We start from the raw sequence: 18,438 nt of genomic DNA on the forward strand, positions 1-18,438 counted from the left end.
TGGGATCGGCATACATCCACCTATTGGAAGAGGGTACGCTTGACCTCGCGGCAAGCAGGCAGCTCGCAAATTCGCGAACAGTAGCTTCCCGTAACGTATAGTCGTACGCCCCTGACTGCACGGCACCCTCATGGACATCAGGGTCCCCACCAGCTACCGCCCCCAGCCCACCCCAAGCCTGAATCGCGCGGCAGCCACCCCACCCTGGGGGGCCCAAATGCTGCTCTGCAGGTAGACCAAACACCCTCGGCAGCGCTGCCCGGCACGGAACCCAACCTGCCGAAAGAGGGGACATTTTGCTGCTGTGTGCCAGGCCCGGTCGATCGCTGCTGTTTCTCGGCCCAGCGTTCCTACACCCCCGATGTGCAATCCGTGGGCACCGCCATTTTTGTCCCCGCAGACCATGTGCGGCCCGTGGGCGCCGCCATCTTCTTCTCTACAGGCCACGTGCGGCCCGTGGGTGCCGCCATCTTAAACGCTGCCCACCATGTGCGGCCCGTGGGCGCCGCCATCTTAGCCGCCATTTTGGACGGCGACGCAGGACCCCTGCCCGTTGGGAACTTTGTCTGGCCGTTCATCGCCTGCCACCACCACCGACCAGCCCGGGGCCCACCAGAACTAACCGCAGCTCGCCTCGATCACCCTCGACCAGTCCCGACCTCACAACCTCACAACCGCGACAACTATGGTGGAAATCGATGAGCACAAGACATCCTGCCTTCTGGGCTCCTGGAGCACAGAGAGCTTCATCCACCCCTCTACTAAAAGGGGTCATGAAATATCTTTGGCTAACAGGGTTAAGGAAAATCCCAAAGCATTTTATTCGTATGTAAGGAGCAAGAGGGTAACTAGAGAAAGGATTGGCCCACTTAAAGACAAAAGAGGGAATTTATACGTGGACTCAAAGGAAATGGATGAGATTCTTAATGAGTACTTTGCATCGGTATTCACAAAGGAGAGGGACAAGATGGATGTTGAGGCTAGGGATGGATGTTTAAATACTCTCGGTCAAGTTGTCATAAGGAAGGGGGACGTTTTGGGTATTCTGAAAGACATTAAGGTGGACAAGTCCCCAGGACCGGATGGGATCTATCCCAGGTTTCTGAGGGAAGCGAGGGTCGAAATAGCTGGGGCCTTAACAGATACCTTTGCAGAATCCTTGAGCACGGGTGAGGTCCCGGAGGACTGGAGAATTGCTAATGTTGTCCCTTTGTTTAAGAAGGGTAGCAGGGATAATCCAGGGAATTATAGACCTGAGAGCTTGACGTCAGTGGTAGGGAAACTGATGGAGAAGATACTGAGGGATAGGATTACATCTGGAAGAAAATAGACTTATCAATTATAGGCAGCATGGATTTGTGCAGGGAATGTCATGTCTTACAAGCCTAATAGAATTCTTTGATGAAGTGACAAAGTTAATTGATGAGGGAAGGGCTATAGATGTTGTATACATGGACTTTAGTAAGGCGTTTGATAAGGTTTCCCATGGCAGTTTGATGGAAAAAGTGAAGTTGTATGGGGTTCAGGATGTACTAGCTAGATGGATAAAGAACTGGCTGGGGAACAGGAGACAAAGAGTAGTGGTGGAAGGGAGTGTCTCAAAATGGAGAAGGGTGACTAGTGGTGTTCCACAGGGATCCGTGCTCGGACCACTGCTGTTTGTGATCTACATAAATGACCTGGAGGAAGGTATAGGTGGTCTGATTAGCAAGTTTGCAGATGGTACTAAGATTGGTGGAGTTGCAGATAGTGAGGAGGACTGTCAGAGAATACAACAAAATATAGATAGATTGGAGAGTTGGGCAGAGAAATGGCAGATGGAGTTCAATCCAGGCAAATGCGAGGTGATGCATTTTGGAAGATCAAATTCAAGAGCGGACTATATGGTCAATGGAAGGGTCTTGGGGAAAATTGATGTGCAGAGAGATCTGGGAGTTCAGGTCCATTGTACCCTGAAGGTGGCAACGCAGGTTGATAGAGTGGTCAAGAAGGCATACAGCATGCTTGCCTTCATCGGACGGGGTATTGAGTACAAGAGTCGGCAGGTCATGTTACAGTTGTATAGGACTTTGGTTCGGCCACATTTGGAATACTGCGTGCAGTTCTGGTCGCCACATTACCAGTAGGATGTGGATGCCTTGGAGAGGGTGCAGAGGAGGTTCACCAGGATGTTGCCTGGTATGGAGGGTGCTAGCTATGAAGAAAGGTTGAGTAGATTAGGATTGTTTTTGTTGGAAAGACGAAGGTTGAGGGGGGACCTGATTTAGGTCTACAAAATTATGAGACGTATGGACAGGGTGTATAGCAACAAGCTTTTCCCAAGAGTGGGGGTGTCAGTTACAAGGGGTCATGATTTCAAGGTGAGAGGGGGAAAGTTTAAGGGAGATGTGCGTGGAAAGTTTTTTACGCAGAGTGTTGTGGGTGCCTGGAACGCTTTACCAGCGGAGGTGGTAGAGGCGGGCACGATAGCATCATTTAAGAAGCATCTAGACAGATATATGAACGGGCGGGGAACAGAGGGAAGTAGACCTTGGAAAATAGGAGACAGGTTTAGATAAAGGATCTGGATCGGCGCAGGCTGGGAGGGCCGAAGGGCCTGTTCCTATGCTGTAATTTTCTTTGTTATTTGTTCTTGTTCTACGGTAAGGCGCTGCTCCCTCGCGGTACACCCCGTTACCCAAAGAATCTTCCTGGCCTCCGGATCTCATTCCATGGAAATCCGGGGATACTGTATCACCACGTTCACCGTCCAAGGCGTAAAGTTCAGCAACTTCCGACTCTATGTCCTCCCCAACTGCGCTGCCTTGTTACTCAGTCTGGGTTTCCAATGCCACCTCCAAAACTTAACTCTGAAATTCGGCGGGCCCCTACCACCCCTCACCGTATACGGCCTCACAACCCTTAAGGTCAATCCAACTTCCTTGTTTGCAAACCTCACCCCGGATTGCAAACTCGTCGCCACCAGGAGCAGACGGTACAGTGCCCAGGAGAGGACCTTCATCAGGTCCGAGGTCCAGCGGTTTCTGCGGGAAGGCATCATCGAATCCAGCAACAGCCCCTGGAGAGTCCAAGTGGTAGTAGTTAAAACTGGGGAGAAACACTAGAATGGTCGTGGACTACAGCCAGACCATCAATCAGTACACGCAGCTCGATGCGTACCCCCTCCCACGCATATCTAATATGGTCAATCAGATTGCGCAGTACCAGGTCTTTACTACAGTGGACCTGAAGTCTGCCTCCCACCCTCTCCCCATCCACAAGGCGGACCGCCAATACACTGCGTTCAAAGCAGATGGCCGCCTCTATCATTTCCTTAGGGTTCCCTTCGGCGTCACTAAGGGGGTCTCGGTCTTCCAACGTGAGATGGACCGAATGGTTGTCCGGTACGGACTGCGGGCCACCTTCCCGTACCTAGATAACATCACCATCTGCAGCCACGATCAGCAGGACCACAACGCTAACCTTCTCAAATTTCTCCACACCGCCAAACTCCTTAACTTCACGTACACTAAGAAGTGTGTGTGCCGCACCAACCGCTCAGCCATCCTTGGCTATGTTGTGGAAAACGGAGTTCAAAGGCCCGATCCCGACTGCATGCGCCCCCTCATGGAACTCCCCCTCCCCCACTGCCCCAAGGCCCTGAAACGATACCTGGGGTTTTTCTCCTATTATGCCCAGTGGGTCCCTATCTATGCGGACAAGGCCCTCCATTCACTCCACAGTTTTCCTCCTGCCAGCTGAGGCCCGCCAGGCCTTCAACCCCATCAAGGCCAACATCGCCAAGGCCACAATGCACGCAATTGATGAGTCCCTCTTTTTTCAGGTCGAGAGCGATGCATTGGACGTCGCTCTGGCCGCCACCTTCAACCAGGCAGGCAGGCCCATGGCATTCTTTTCCTGAACACTCCAAGCCTCCGAAATTCGGCACTGCTCTGTCGAAAAGGAGGCCCAAGCCACCATTGAAGCTGTGTGGCATTGGAGGCATTACCTGGCCGGCAGGAGATTCACTTTCCTCACTGACCAACGGCCGGTTGTCTTCATGTTCTATAACGCACAGCGGGGCAAGATCAAAAATTATAAAATCTTAAGGTGGAGGATCGAGCTCTCCACCTACAATTACGAGATTTTGTATCGCCTCGGAAAGCTCAACGAGCCCCCGATGCCCTCTCCCGAGGTACATGTGCCAGCGCACAAGCAGACCGACTCCGGACCCCACACGATAGTCTCTGTCACCCGGGGGTCACCTGGTTCATTCACTTCATAAAGGCCCGTAACCTGCCCTACTCCATTGCAGAGGTCAGGGTTGTCGACAGAGACTGCCAGGTCTGCGCGGAGTGCAAATGGCACTTCTACCGGCCAGACCGAACGCACCTGGTGAAGGTCTCCCGTCCCTTTGAACGCCTCAGCATGGACTTCAAAGGGCCCCTCCCCTCCACCGACCGAAACACGTACTTCCTGAACATGGTCGATGAATATTCCCGATTTCCCTTCGCTATCCCATGCTCCGATATGACTTCGGCCACAGTCATTAAAGCGCTCAACAGCACCTTCACCCTGTTCGGTTTCCCCGCTTATATCCACAGCGACCGGGGATCCTCCTTTATGAGCGATGAGCTGCGTCAGTTCCTGCTCAGCAAGGGCATTGCCTCCAGCAGGACGACCAGCTACAACCCCCCGGGAAACGGGCAGGTGGAGAGGGAGAACTGGACGGTCTGGAAGGCCGTCCAGCTGGCCCTACGGTCTAAAAATCACCCGGTCTCCCGCTCCACTCCATTTGATCACTACTCGGCACCGCAACTAACAAAACCCGCCATGAACGTCTCCTTGCCTTCCCAAGGAAGTCTACCCCCAGGGTTTCGTTCCCACCGTGGCTGGCAGCTCCAGGACCCGTCCTCTTCCACAAACATGTGCGGACCCACAAGGCGGACCCATTGGTCGAAAGTGTACAACTACTTCACGCCAACCCGCAGTACGCCTACGTGGCGCACCCAGACGGGCGCCAGGACACAGTCTCCCTCCGGGACCTGGCACCAGCTGGATCCTCACCGACGGCCCACTACCTGACGTGCCCCCCTCCGATTTCCCCGGCGCCACTCCCCCTCCCCCCAGTGCACCTCACCGCAGCCCCCGCCCCAGGACGATCCGTCCTCCCACTGGTTCCACCCGGGGATGAAGACAAGGACAACGCGCTCCCGGAGTTACAGGCGACCGAGTCAGCGCCCGCATCACCACCGGGACCGAGGATCTCACAGCAGAGGATCAAGGCCCCCGACCGACTGAACCCGTAGGTTTTGCCTGAACTTGTAAATTTTGCCTGAACTGTAAATTTTTCCACCACCCCCGCTGGACTCTTTTTTAACAGGGGGTGAATGTGATAGTCACCACGAACTGTATATTAGATGTAGTAACTGTATATCAGATGTAGTAACTGTATATCAGATGTAGTACGGTAAGGCTCCTGTACTCGAGGTACATGGGTAAATCCCTGCCTGCTGGCTCCGCCCAGTAGGTGGCGTATAAATATGTGTGCACACCAGAGCTGCTTCCATTCTGGTAGCAGGTACAGGAGGCCACACATCTCTGCTTAATAAAGCCTCGATTATTCTCTACTCTTGGGCGCAATTCTTCCCCCCCCCCCCAACGCCGGGTGGAAGAATTGCGGGGGCACCGGGTGAGTCCTGCCACGCCGCCCTGGCACCCGCACGCGATTCTCCCAACCCCCAAACCAGTGCGCCGAGATTTACAGCTGGCCGCTCGGAAAATCGGCGCTCGCCGATTGTAACGGGCGAGCGGCGATTCTGCGGCCAGGATGGGCTGAGCGGCCTTCCCAACACGACGTGTTCACGCAGGCGCCGACCACACCTGGTTGCTGCCGGCGTGAACAGCGCGGGAATGCTGGGGGGGGGGTGGCCTGTTGGGGGGGGGGGAGGGGGGATCCAGCACCGGGGATGCCCACCGATCGGCGGGCCGGCCTCTCTGAGAGATGCACTCCTTTCCTCCGCCGCACTGCAAGATCACTCCGACATTTCTTGTGGGGCGCCCGCAGGGAGGACGGCAACCGCGCATGCGTGGGTGATGTAATTTACGCGGCGCTGCTTTTACGCGCCGCCAAGGCCCAGCGCGCGTAAATAATGCGGCCCGGCTCCTAGCCCCCCGGGGGTGGGAGAATAGGGGGCGAGGACCGGCCTCCGATGCCGGAGTGAAACACTCCGGTGTTCACTCTGGCGTCGGCACTTAGTCTCCCGTTGAGAGAATCCCACCCAAAGTCTTTGTAGTAATTGATAGTGCATCAAGCACATCAAGATCATCAGTCAGAAAGGAGAGCAGGTGGTATATCACATGGTTGGCTCAATTAGGAACAATGAATAACTGCACCAACATAACCTGCCCTTCCCATCCTGTCACCCCAGCCCGCATCAAACCCAGCTCCAACACTGAGACAATGCACAAAACCTGGGCGTGAAGGTCCCAGATCCCCAATTCAACAGATCTCACTTTCACCATCAGTGGGAAGTAGGCGAACTGTGACTCACACAGCTGGGAAACACACACACTGTTGAATTCAAACAAACCGCATTTTGGCTCGTCCACAGTCTGGGAGTTATGGATTTATGCAATCGACATAAATACTTTTAAAAGGAGAGTAAGTGTCAGAAATTAAATCCTCTGCTCTTCAAATATGAAAACTACACAAGAGGCTGTTAGCAAGAACTCTGTCAACGCTGTAGTTGGCCCATTGTGTGCAGAAAAGGTTTATATGTTATTACATTTATACATTGTGATCCCAGATTTTATTGGTAGATTTTTCCCTTTGGATTGTGGCTCCATTCTTCCCTGATGTTGCTGTACTGAGTATAAATAATGCCCGTGAACCTCACCGTCAGACATTGTTCACCCTGTGCCTCGGCCGTGATCATCAGAAACTGATGACAGTTATTTCACACGCCTGCCGCCTGTCACTTCTCAGAATGAGGTGGTTGGCACAGAGTGACAGAATTGTTGCAGTGGAGAAGGAGGCCATTCGACCCATTGTGTATGCACTGGCTCATCGATGGAGCAATTCACCTCGTGCTGTACTCTTGCCTTCTCCCCTTCGCGCTGCACATTTTCTCTTTTTCAGATAACAATTCCCTTTTGAATGTGGCAGTTGAATCTGCCTCCACCACGTTCTCAGGCAGCACATTTCAGAACCGAAACCACTCTCTGCGTGAAAAAGATTTTCCCCGTTCCTCTTTTTTGCTTCTTTTAACAATGATCTGAAATCTGTTCTCTCTGTTCTCGATCCTTTCACGAGTGGAACAGTTTCTCCCTATCTACTCTACCCACACCCATCTTAGACTGGCTGTTGTGCAATGAGAAAGGATTACTTTGCAATCTACTTCTGAGAGAACCTGGGGATGAGTGACCATAACACGGAAGAATCAATTATCAAGGTGAATCGTAAGGCTGTTGACTCTGAGACCAGACTCCTGAACCTCAATAAAGGTAAATATGAATGGTATGAGGCACGAGCTGGCTATGATGGACTGGGAAATGTTACTGAAAGGAAGGACAGGGGACAAGCAATGGCAGGTATTCAAGGTCCCTTCCTCTGGCTTTGCTGCATTTTAAACTGTTCCCAATCCTCGGGTCTATTGTTTTTTTCTTGCTAATTTGTAGCCTCTTTTTTGAATCTAATACTATCTCTAATTTCCCTTGTAAGCCACAGTTTAGCCACAGTTCCCTTTCTACTCTTCTGCCAAATAGGAATAAACAACTTTTGGAGTTGACCGATACAATTTCAAAGTAAACTAGAGGGGAACATAAAAACTGACCGTGAAAGTTTCTATAGGTATGAAAAGAGAAAAAGATTGATAAAAACCTATGTAGGCCCGTTTGGATTGGATTTGTTTATTGTCACGTGTACCAAGGTACAGTGAAAAACATTTTTCTGCGAGCAGCTCAACAGATCATTAAGTACATGGAAATAGTCCAACTGGGGAAGGGGCCATACTGGACCTGGTGTTGGGGAATGAGGCCGGCCAGGTGGTTGAAGTTTCAGTCGGGGATTACTTTGGGAATAGTGATCACAATTCCGTAAGCTTTAGAATACTCATGGACAAAGACAAGAGTGGTCCTAAAGGAAGAGTGCTAAATTGGGGAAGGGCCAAGTATAACAAAATTCGGCAGGAGCTGCAGAATGTGGATCGGGAGCAGCAGTCTGAAGGTAAATCCACATTTGATATGAAATGAAATGAAATGAAAATCGCTTATTGTCACGAGTAGGCTTCAATGAAGTTACTGTGAAAAGTCCCTAGTCGCCACATTCCGGCACCTGTCCGGGGAGGCTGGTACGGTGAAAATGAAATGAAAATCGCTTATTGTCACAAGTAGGCTTCAAATGAAGTTACTGTGAAAAGCCCCTAGTCGCCACATTCCGGCGCCTGTTCGGGGAGGCTGTTACGGGAATCGAACCGTGCTGCTGGCTTACCCTGGTCTGCTTTCAAAGCCAGCGATTAGCCCTGTGTGGGAGGCTTTTAAAGAGAGGATGATTAGCGTGCAGGACAGACATGTCCCTGTGAAAATGAAGGATAGAAATGGCAAGATTAGAAATAGTAATGGCCGTCTGTCACCTCTCAGAATGAGGCGGTTGGCACAGAGTGACAGAATTGTTGCAGTGCAGAAGGAGGCCATTCGACCCATTGTGTATGCACTGGCTCATCGATGGAGCAATTCACCTCGTGCTTCGGGAAGCTGTTGGAGAAGATACTGAGGGATAGGATCTATTCCCATTTGGAAGAAAATGGGCTTATCAGTGATAGGCAACATGGTTTTGTGCAGGGAAGGTCATGTCTTACCAACTTAATAGAATTCTTTGAGGAAGTGACAAAGTTGATTGATGAGGGAAGGGCTGCAGATGTCATATACATGGACTTCAGTAAGGCATTTGGTAAAGATTAGGGAACCATGGATGACAGGTGAAATTGTGAGACTAACTAAGAGGAAAAAGGAAGCATACATAAGGTCCAGGCGACTGAAGAAAGATGAAGCTTTGGAAGAATATCAGGAATGTAGGACCAATCTGAAACGAGGAATCAAGAGGGCTAAAAGGGGTCATGAAATATCTTTAGGTAACAGCGTTAAGGAAAATCCCAAAGTCTTTTATTCATATAAAAGGAGCAAGAGGGTAACTAGAGAAAGGGTTGGCCCACTCAAGGACAAAGGAGGAAAGTTATGCGTGGAGTCAGAGAAAATGGGTGAGATTCTTAACGAGTGCTTTGCATCGGTATTGACCGAGGAGAGGGACATGATGGATGTTGAGGTTAGGGATAGATGTTTGACTACTCTAGGTCAAGTCGGCATAAGGAGGGAGGATGTGTTGGGTATTCTAAAAGGCATTAAGGTGGACAAGTCCCCAGGTCCGGATGGGATCGATCCCAGGTTACTGAGGGAAGTGAGAGAGGACGTAGCTGGGGCCTTAACAGATAACTCTGCAGCATCCTTGAGCACGGGTGAGGTCCCGGAGGACTGGAGAATTGCTAATGTTGTCCCCTTGTTTAAGAAGGGTAGCAGGGATAATCTAGGTAATTATAGACCTGTGAGCCTGACGTCAGTGGGAGGGAAGCTGCTGGAGAGGATACTGAGGGATAGGATCTATTCCCATTTGGAAGAAAATGGGCTTATCAGTGACAGGCACCATGGTTTTGTGCAGGGAAGGTCATGTCTTACCAACTTAATAGAATTCTTTGAGGAAGTGACAAAGTTGATTGATGAGGGAAGGGCTGCAGATGTCATATGCATGGACTTCAGTAAGGCATTTGGTAAAGTCCCCCATGGTAGGCTGATGGAGAAACTGAAGTCTCATGGGGTCCAGGGTGTACTAGCTGATGCGTTGGGTAAGCTGGGTCTATGTGGACTGCGCTTGATGCAGTGTTGAGAGAGACAGGCTTCCAATACTTGAAGAGATGCAACACGATTTTATTTAACATCTAACTATATTACATGCTTAACTGTGGGTTGACACTATGCTGACTTGACTGGAGCCCTGAGGCTAACCTGACCAGACTAACTGACTACCACATGGTGTTTGTACTGGCTGCTGCTCACGGGCTCTGTCTGTCTCAGAGGCTGGATCCCGAGAGAGCGGGAAAACTGGTGCCCTCTGGCTTTATAGTGGTAGTGTCCTGTCTGGTGATTGGCTGCTGTGTTCTGTGTGCTGACTGGTCATCCTGTGTGTCAATCACTGCCTGTCTGCACTCCACCATATATATGGATGTATATTATGACCCTAGCGAAATGGACAAAGAACTGGCTGGGCAACAGGAGACAGAGAGTAGTGGTGGAAGGAAGGGTGTTCCACAGGGATCCGTGCTGGGACCACTGTTGTTTGTGATATACATTAATGATCTGGAGGAAGGTATATGTGGTCTGATTGGCAAGTTTTCAGATGACACTAAGATTGATGGAATAGCAGATAGTGAAGGGGACTGTCAGAGAATACAGCAGAATATAGATAGATTGGAGAGTTGAGCAGAGAAATGGCAGATGGAGTTCAATCCGGGCAAATGCGAGGTGATGCATTTTGAAAGATCTAATTCAAGAGCGGACTATACGGTCAATGGAAGAGTCCTGGGGAAAATTGATGTACAGAGAGATCTGGGACATCAGGTCCATTGTACCCTGAAGGTGGCTGCGCAGGTCGATTGAGTGGTCAAGAAGGCATACAGCATGCTTGCCTTCATTGGATGGGGTAATGAGTACAAGTGTCAGCAGGTCATGTTACAGTTGTATAGGACTTTGGTTCGGCCACATTTGGAATATTGCGTGCAGTTCTGGTCGCCACATTACCAAAAGGATGTGGATGCTTTGGAGAAATTGCAGAGGAGGTTCACCAGGATGTTGCCTGGTCTGGAGGGAGCTAGCTATGAAGAAAGGTTGAGTAGATTAGGATTATTTTCATGAGAAAGATGGAAGTTGGGTGAGACCTGATTGAGGTCTACCAAACCATGAGAGGTATGGACAGGGTGGATAGCAAGAAGCTTTTTCCCAGAGTGGGGGACTCAATTACTGGGGGTCACTGGGGCTGGTTTAGCTCACTGAGCTAAATCGCTGGCTTTTAAAGCAGACCAAGCAGGCCAGCAGCACGGTTCGATTCCCGTACCAGCCTCCCCGGACAGGCGCTGGAATGTGGCGACTAGGGGCTTTTCACAGAAACTTCATTGAAGCCTACTCGTGACAATAAGCGATTTTCATTTTCATTTCATTTCATTTCAAGGTGAGAGGGGAACAGTTTAAGAGAGATGGAAAGTTGTTTACACAGAGGGTGGTGGGTGCCTGGAACGCATTGCCAGCAGAGGTGTTAGAGGCGGGCACGATGACGTCATTTACGATGTATCTAGACATATACATGAATGGGCAGGGAGCAGAGGAATACAGAGCCTTAGAAAATAGGCAACAGTTTTAGATAGAGGATCTGGATCGGCGTAGGCTTGGAGGTCCGAAGGGCCTGTTCCTTGTGCTGTAATTTTTCTTTCTTTGTTCCTTGCACATGGGAAGAAAAGGAAATAAAAGAAAATACATAAAAGGGCAACACAAAGTACACAATGTAATGGATAACACCAGCATTGATTGATTGATTGATTGCAGAGGGAACGTACATAGTACGTACATAGTAGACACAAGAATAATCAACAGAGAACATTGACAAATGGTACATCGACAAACAGTGATTGGTTCCAGACAAATGGTTAAAGACAGACAGCATCGGATGAAGCATACAGGGTGTAGTGTTAATGTGGTCAGTCCATAAGAGGGTCATTTAGAAGTCTGGTAACAGCGGGGAAGAAGCTGTTTTTGAGTCTGCTCGTGCATGTTCTCAGACTTTTTTATCTCCTGCCCAATGGAAGAAGTTGGAAGACTGAGTAAGCTGAGTGGGAGGGGTCTTTGATTATGCTGCCCGCTTTTCCCAGGCAGCGGGAGGTGTAGATAAAGTTAATGGATGGGAGCTTTGACAAAGAGTCACTGGACGCAAAACGTTGGTTCTTTTCTCTCCCAACAGATGCTGCCAGACCTGAGATTTTCCAGCATTTTCTTTTTGGCCAATGGATGGGAGGCGGGTTTGCGTGATGGACTGGGCTGTGTTCACTCTCTGAAGTTTCTTACAGTCCTGGGCAGAGCAGGTGCCATACCAGGCTGTGATGCAGCCGGATAGGATGCTTTCTCTGGTGCATCTTAAAAGTTGGTAAGAGTCAGTATGGACATGCCAAATTTCCTTAGTTTTCTGAGGAAGTATAGGCGCTGTTGTGCTTTCTTGGTGGTAGCATCAACGTGGTTGGACCAGGACAGATTTTTGGTGATGTGCACCCCTAGGAATTTGAAACTGCTAACCATCTCCACCTCGGCTCCGTTGATGCTGAGAGAGGTGTGTACAGTACTTTGCTTCCTGAAGTCAATGACCAGCAGCCATTGAAACAGTCAGACATGGAACAATTCATAACAGGGAACAAATGCTGAGGGATTAAATTCAGACTTCACAAAGGAAGACATGAATAAAGTACCGGAAGTTCTGAGTTTTAGTGAGGAGCTGAAGGAAATCAGTATGAGTAGCAAAATGGTTTTGGTGAAATTAATGGGATTGAAGGTGGATAAATCTCAAGGGCTTGACAATCTTTGTCCCAGAGTACTTAAGGAAGTGGCCTTAGAAATAATAGATCCATTGCTTGTCATTTTCCAAAATTCTCTGGAATGGTTCGTACAGATTGGAGGGTAACGAATGTAACCCCGTTGTTCAAAAAGGGAGGTAGAGAAAACAGGGAACTCTAGACCAGTGAGCCGAACGTCGGGAGTCGGGAAGTTGCTGGAGTCTATTATCAAGGATTTCATAGCACAACATTTGGAAAGCAGTCCTCTAATCAGACAAAGTCTGCATGGAGTTATGAAAGGAAAATCATGCTTGATAAATCTACTGGAATTCATTGAAGATGTAACTAGTAGAATTGACCAGCGGGGACCGGAGCACCTGGCGGAAACCCCTCACAGACACAGGGAATGTGCAGATTCCGCACAGGCAGTGAGTCAATGCTGGATTCGAACCCAAGTTCCTGGTGCTGCGAAGCAACTGTGCTAACCACTGTGTTACCGTGTCACCTGACAAGGAGGGAAAGTAAGAAACACAAACTGAGAGAGAGAGGGAGAGAGACAGAAACACAAACTGGAGGAGGGAGAAAGAGATAAACGCAAACTGGGGGAGGGAGAGAGAGAAAAACACAAACTGCAGGAGAGAGATAGAGAGAAACACAAACTGGGGGAGGGAGAGAGATAAAAACACAAACTGGGGGAGGGAGAGAGAGAGAAACACAAACTGGAGGAGGGAGAGAGAGAGAAACACAAACTGGGGGAGGGAGAGAGAGAAAAACACAAACTGGGGGAAGGAGAGAGAGAGAAACATAAACTGGGAGAGGGAGAGAGAGAGAAACAAAAACTGGAGGAGGGAGAGAGAGAGAAACACAAACGGGGGAGGGAGAGAGAGAGAAACACAAACTGGAAGAGGGAGAGAGAGAGAAACGCAAACTGGGGAGGGAGAGAGAAAGAAACACAAACTGGGAAAGGGAGAGAGAGAAACACAAACTGGGGAGGGAGAGAGAGAAAAACACAAACTTGCAGAGGGAGAGAAAAATACAAACTGGAAGAGGAAGATAAAGAAAAACACAAACTGGAGGAGGGAGAGAGAGCAAAACACAAACTGGAGGATGGAGAGAGAGCAAAACACAAACTGGAGGATGGAGAGAGAGAAAAACACAAACTGGAGGAGGGAGAGAGAGAGACACACAAACCGGGGGAGGGAGAGAGAGAGTGAAACACAAATTGGAGGAGGGAGAGAGAGAGAGAAACACAACATGGGGGAGGGGGAGAGAGAGAAACACAAACTGGGAGAGGGAGAGAGAGAAACACAAACTGGAAGAGAGTGAGAGAGATCAAGAGAAACACAACCCGGGAGAGGGAGAGAGAGAGAAACACAAACTGGGAGAGGGAGAGAGAGAGAGAAACACAAACGGAGAGGGAGAGAGTGAGAAACACAAACTGGAGGAGGGAGAGAGAGACACAAACAAACAGGGAGAGAGTGAGAAACACAAACTGGAGGAGGGAGAGAGAGAGAGAAACACAAACTGGGGGAGGGGAGAGAAAAACACAAACTGGAAGAGGGAGAGAGATATATAAACACAAACTGGGGGAGGAAGAGAGAGAGAGAAACACAAATGGAGAGGGAGAGAGATCGATAAACACAAACTGGGAGAGGGAGAGAGAGAGAGAAACACAAACTGGGAGAGGGAGAGAGAGAGAGAAACACAAACTGGGAGAGGGAGAGAGAGAGAGAGAGAGATAGAGAAACACAAACTGGGGGAGGGAGAGAGCAACACAAACTGGGAGAGGGAGAGAGAGAGAGAGAGAAACAAAAACTGGAAGTGGGAGAGAGAGAGACACACACAAACTGGGAGAGAGAGAGAGAGAGAAACACAAACTGGGAGAGGGAGAGAGAGAGAGAGGAAACACAAATTGGAGGGGGAGAGAGAGAGAGAAACACAAACTGGGAGGGCGAGAGAGAGAAACACAAACTGGGAGAGGGAGAGAGAGAAACACAAATTGGAGGAAGGAGAGAGGGAGAAACACAAACTGGAGGAGGGAGAGAGAGAGAAACACAAACTGGGAGGGGGAGAGAGAGAGAGCAACACAAACTGGGAGGGATAGAGAGAGAGAGAAATACAAACTGGGAGAGGGAGAGAGAGAGAAACACAAACTGGAAGAGGGAGAGAGAGAGAGAAACACAAACTGGGAGAGGGAGAGAGAAACACAAACAGGGAGAGGGAGAGAGAGAGAAACACAAACTGGGAAAGGGAGAGAGAGAGAGAAATGCAAACTGGGAGGGGGAGGGAGAGAGAGAAACACAAACTGGGAGGGGGAGAGAGAGAAACACAAACTGGGGGAGGGAGAGAGAGAGAAACACAAACTGGGAGAGGGAGAGAGAGAGAGAAACACAAACTGGGAGAGGGAGAGAGAAACACAAACAGGGAGAGGGAGAGAGAGAGAAACACAAACTGGGAAAGGGAGAGAGAGAGAGAAATGCAAACTGGGAGGGGGAGGGAGAGAGAGAAACACAAACTGGGAGGGGGAGAGAGAGAAACACAAACTGGGGGAGGGAGAGAGAGAGAAACACAAACTGGGAGAGGGAGAGAGAAACACAAACAGGGAGAGGGAGAGAGAGAGAAACACAAACTGGGAGAGGGAGAGAGAGAGAGAAACGCAAACTGGGAGGGGGAGGGAGAGAGAGAAACACAAACTGGGAGGGGGAGAGAGAGAAACACAAACTGGGGGAGGGAGAGAAACACAAACTGGGAGAGGGAGAGAGAGAGAGAAACACAAACTGGGGGAGGGAGAGAAACACAAACCGGAGAGGGAGAGCTAGAGAGAAACACAAACTGGGAGAGGGAGAGAGAGAGGGAAACACAAACTGGGAGAGGGAGAGAGAGAGAAACACAAACTGGGAGAGGGAGAGTGAGAGAGAAACACAAACTGGGGAGGGAGAGAGACACACAAACTGGGAGAGGGAGAGAGAGATAGAAACACAAACTGGGAGAGGGAGAGAAACACAAATTGGAGGAGGGAGAGAGGGAGAAACACAAACTGGAGGAGGGAGAGAGAGAGAAACACAAACTGGGAGGGGGAGAGAGAGAGAGAAACACAAACTGGGAGGGGGAGAGAGAGAGAGAGAGAAATACAAACTGGGGGAGGGAGAGAGAGAGAAACAGAAACTGGAAGAGGGAGAGAGAGAGAAACACAAACTGGAAGAGGGAGAAAGAAACACAAACTGGGAGAGCGAGAGAGAGTGAGAAACACAAACTGGGAGAGGGAGAGAGAGAAACACAAACTGGGAGAGAGAGAGAAACACAAACTGGGAGAGAGAAACACAAACAGGAGGAGGGAGAGAGAGAAACACAAACTGTGGAGGGAGAGAGAGAGATAAACACAAACTGGGAGAGGGAGAGAGAGAGAGAAACACAAACTGGGAGAGGGAGAGAGAGAGAGAGATATATAGAGAAACACAAACTGGGGGAGGGAGAGAGCAACACAAACTGGGAGAGGGAGAGAGAGAGAGAGAGAAACAAAAACTGGAAGTGGGAGAGAGAGAGACACACACAAACTGGGAGAGAGAGAGAGAGAGAAACACAAACTGGGAGAGGGAGAGAGAGAGAGAGAAACACAAATTGGAGGGGGAGAAAGAGAGAGAAACGCAAACTGGGAGGGCGAGGGAGAGAAACACAAACTGGGAGAGGGAGAGAGAGAGAGAAACACAAACTGGGAGAGGGGGAGAGAGAGAAACACAAATTGGAGGAGGGAGAGAGGGAGAAACACAAACTGGAGGAGGGAGAGAGAGAGAAACACAAACTGGGAGGGGGAGAGAGAGAGAGCAACACAAACTGGGAGGGATAGAGAGAGAGAGAGAGAAATACAAACTGGGAGAGGGAGAGAGAGAGAAACACAAACTGGAAGAGAGAGAGTGAGAAAGATAGACAAGCTGGGGGAGGGAGAGAGAGAGAAACACAAACTGGAAGAGGGAGAGAGAGAGAGAAACACAAACTGGGAGAGGGAGAGAGAAACACAAACAGGGAGAGAGAGAGAAACACAAACTGGGAAAAGGAGAGAAAGAGAAATGCAAACTGGGAGGGGGAGGGAGAGAGAGAAACACAAACTGGGAGGGGGGAGAGAGAGAAACACAAACTGGGGGAGGGAGAGAGAGAGAAACACAAACTGGGAGAGGGAGAGAGAAACACAAACAGGGAGAGGGAGAGAGAGAGAAACACAAACTGGGAGAGGGAGAGAGAGAGAGAAACGCAAACTGGGAGGGGGAGGGAGAGAGAGAAACACAAACTGGGAGGGGGAGAGAGAGAAACACAAACTGGGGGAGGGAGAGAAACACAAACTGGGAGAGGGAGAGAGAGAGAGAAACACAAACTGGGGGAGGGAGAGAAACACAAACTGGAGAGGGAGAGCTAGAGAGAAACACAAACTGGGAGAGGGAGAGAGAGAGGGAAACACAAACTGGGAGAGGGAGAGAGAGAGAAACACAAACTGGGAGAGGGAGAGTGAGAGAGAAACACAAACTGGGGAGGGAGAGAGACACACAAACTGGGAGAGGGAGAGAGAGATAGAAACACAAACTGGGAGAGGGAGAGAAACACAAATTGGAGGAGGGAGAGAGGGAGAAACACAAACTGGAGGAGGGAGAGAGAGAGAAACACAAACTGGGAGGGGGAGAGAGAGAGAGAAACACAAACTGGGAGGGGGAGAGAGAGAGAGAGAGAAATACAAACTGGGGGAGGGAGAGTGAGAGAAACACAAACTGGAAGAGGGAGAGAGAGAGAAACACAAACTGGAAGAGGGAGAAAGAAACACAAACTGGGAGAGCGAGAGAGAGTGAGAAACACAAACTGGGAGAGGGAGAGAGAGAAACACAAACTGGGAGAGGGAGAGAGAGAGAAACACAAACTGGGAGAGAGAAACACAAACAGGAGGAGGGAGAGAGAGAAACACAAACTGTGGAGGGAGAGAGAGAGATAAACACAAACTGGGAGAGGGAGAGAGATAAACACAAACTGGAGGAGGGAGAGAGAGAGAGAAACACAAACTGGGAGAGGGAGATAAACACAAACTGGGAGAGGGAGGGAGAGAGAGAGAGAAACACAAACTGGGGGAGGGAGAGAAACACAAACTGGAGAGGGAGAGCTAGAGAGAAACACAAACTGGGAGAGGGAGAGAGAGAGGGAAACACAAACTGGGAGAGAGAGAGAGAGAGAGAGAGAGAGAGAGAGAGAGAGAGAGAGAGAGAGAGAGAGAGAGAAACACAAACTGGGAGAGGGAGAGAGAGAGAAACACAATCTGGGAGAGGGAGAGTGAGAGAGAAACACAAACTGGGGAGGAAGAGAGAGAGAGACACACAAACTGGGAGAGGGAGAGAGAGATAGAAACACAAACTGGGAGAGGGAGAGAAACACAAATTGGAGGAGGGAGAGAGGGAGAAACACAAACTGGAGGAGGGAGAGAGAGAGAAACACAAACTGGGAGGGGGAGAGAGAGAGAGAAATACAAACTGGGAGGGGGAGAGAGAGAGAGAAACACAAACTGGGGAGGGAGAGAGGGAGAAACACAAACTGGAAGAGGGAGAGAGAGAGAAACACAAACTGGAAGAGGGAGAGAGAAACACAAACTGGGAGAGCGAGAGAGAGAGAAACACAAACTGGGAGAGGGAGAGAGAGAAACACAAACTGGGAGAGGGAGAGAGAGAGAAACACAAACTGGGAGAGAGAAACACAAACGGAGGGGGGAGAGAGAGAAACACAAACTGTGGAGGGAGAGAGAGAGAGATAAACACAAACTGGGAGAGGGAGAGAGATAAACACAAACTGG

At 49.8% G+C, this 18,438-nt stretch overlaps 1 protein-coding gene across 1 annotated transcript in view; it reads right to left on the reverse strand.

Annotated features, from left to right (window-relative positions):
* Nucleotides 1–18,438, reverse strand: part of LOC119966916 (dynein heavy chain 14, axonemal-like) — a 1,122,002-nt gene that overhangs the window by 216,359 nt on the left and 887,205 nt on the right. The window lies entirely within an intron of this gene.

The sequence above is a fragment of the Scyliorhinus canicula genome, chromosome 6 (genome assembly GCF_902713615.1).
Source record: "Scyliorhinus canicula chromosome 6, sScyCan1.1, whole genome shotgun sequence".
Lineage (NCBI taxonomy): Eukaryota > Metazoa > Chordata > Chondrichthyes > Carcharhiniformes > Scyliorhinidae > Scyliorhinus > Scyliorhinus canicula.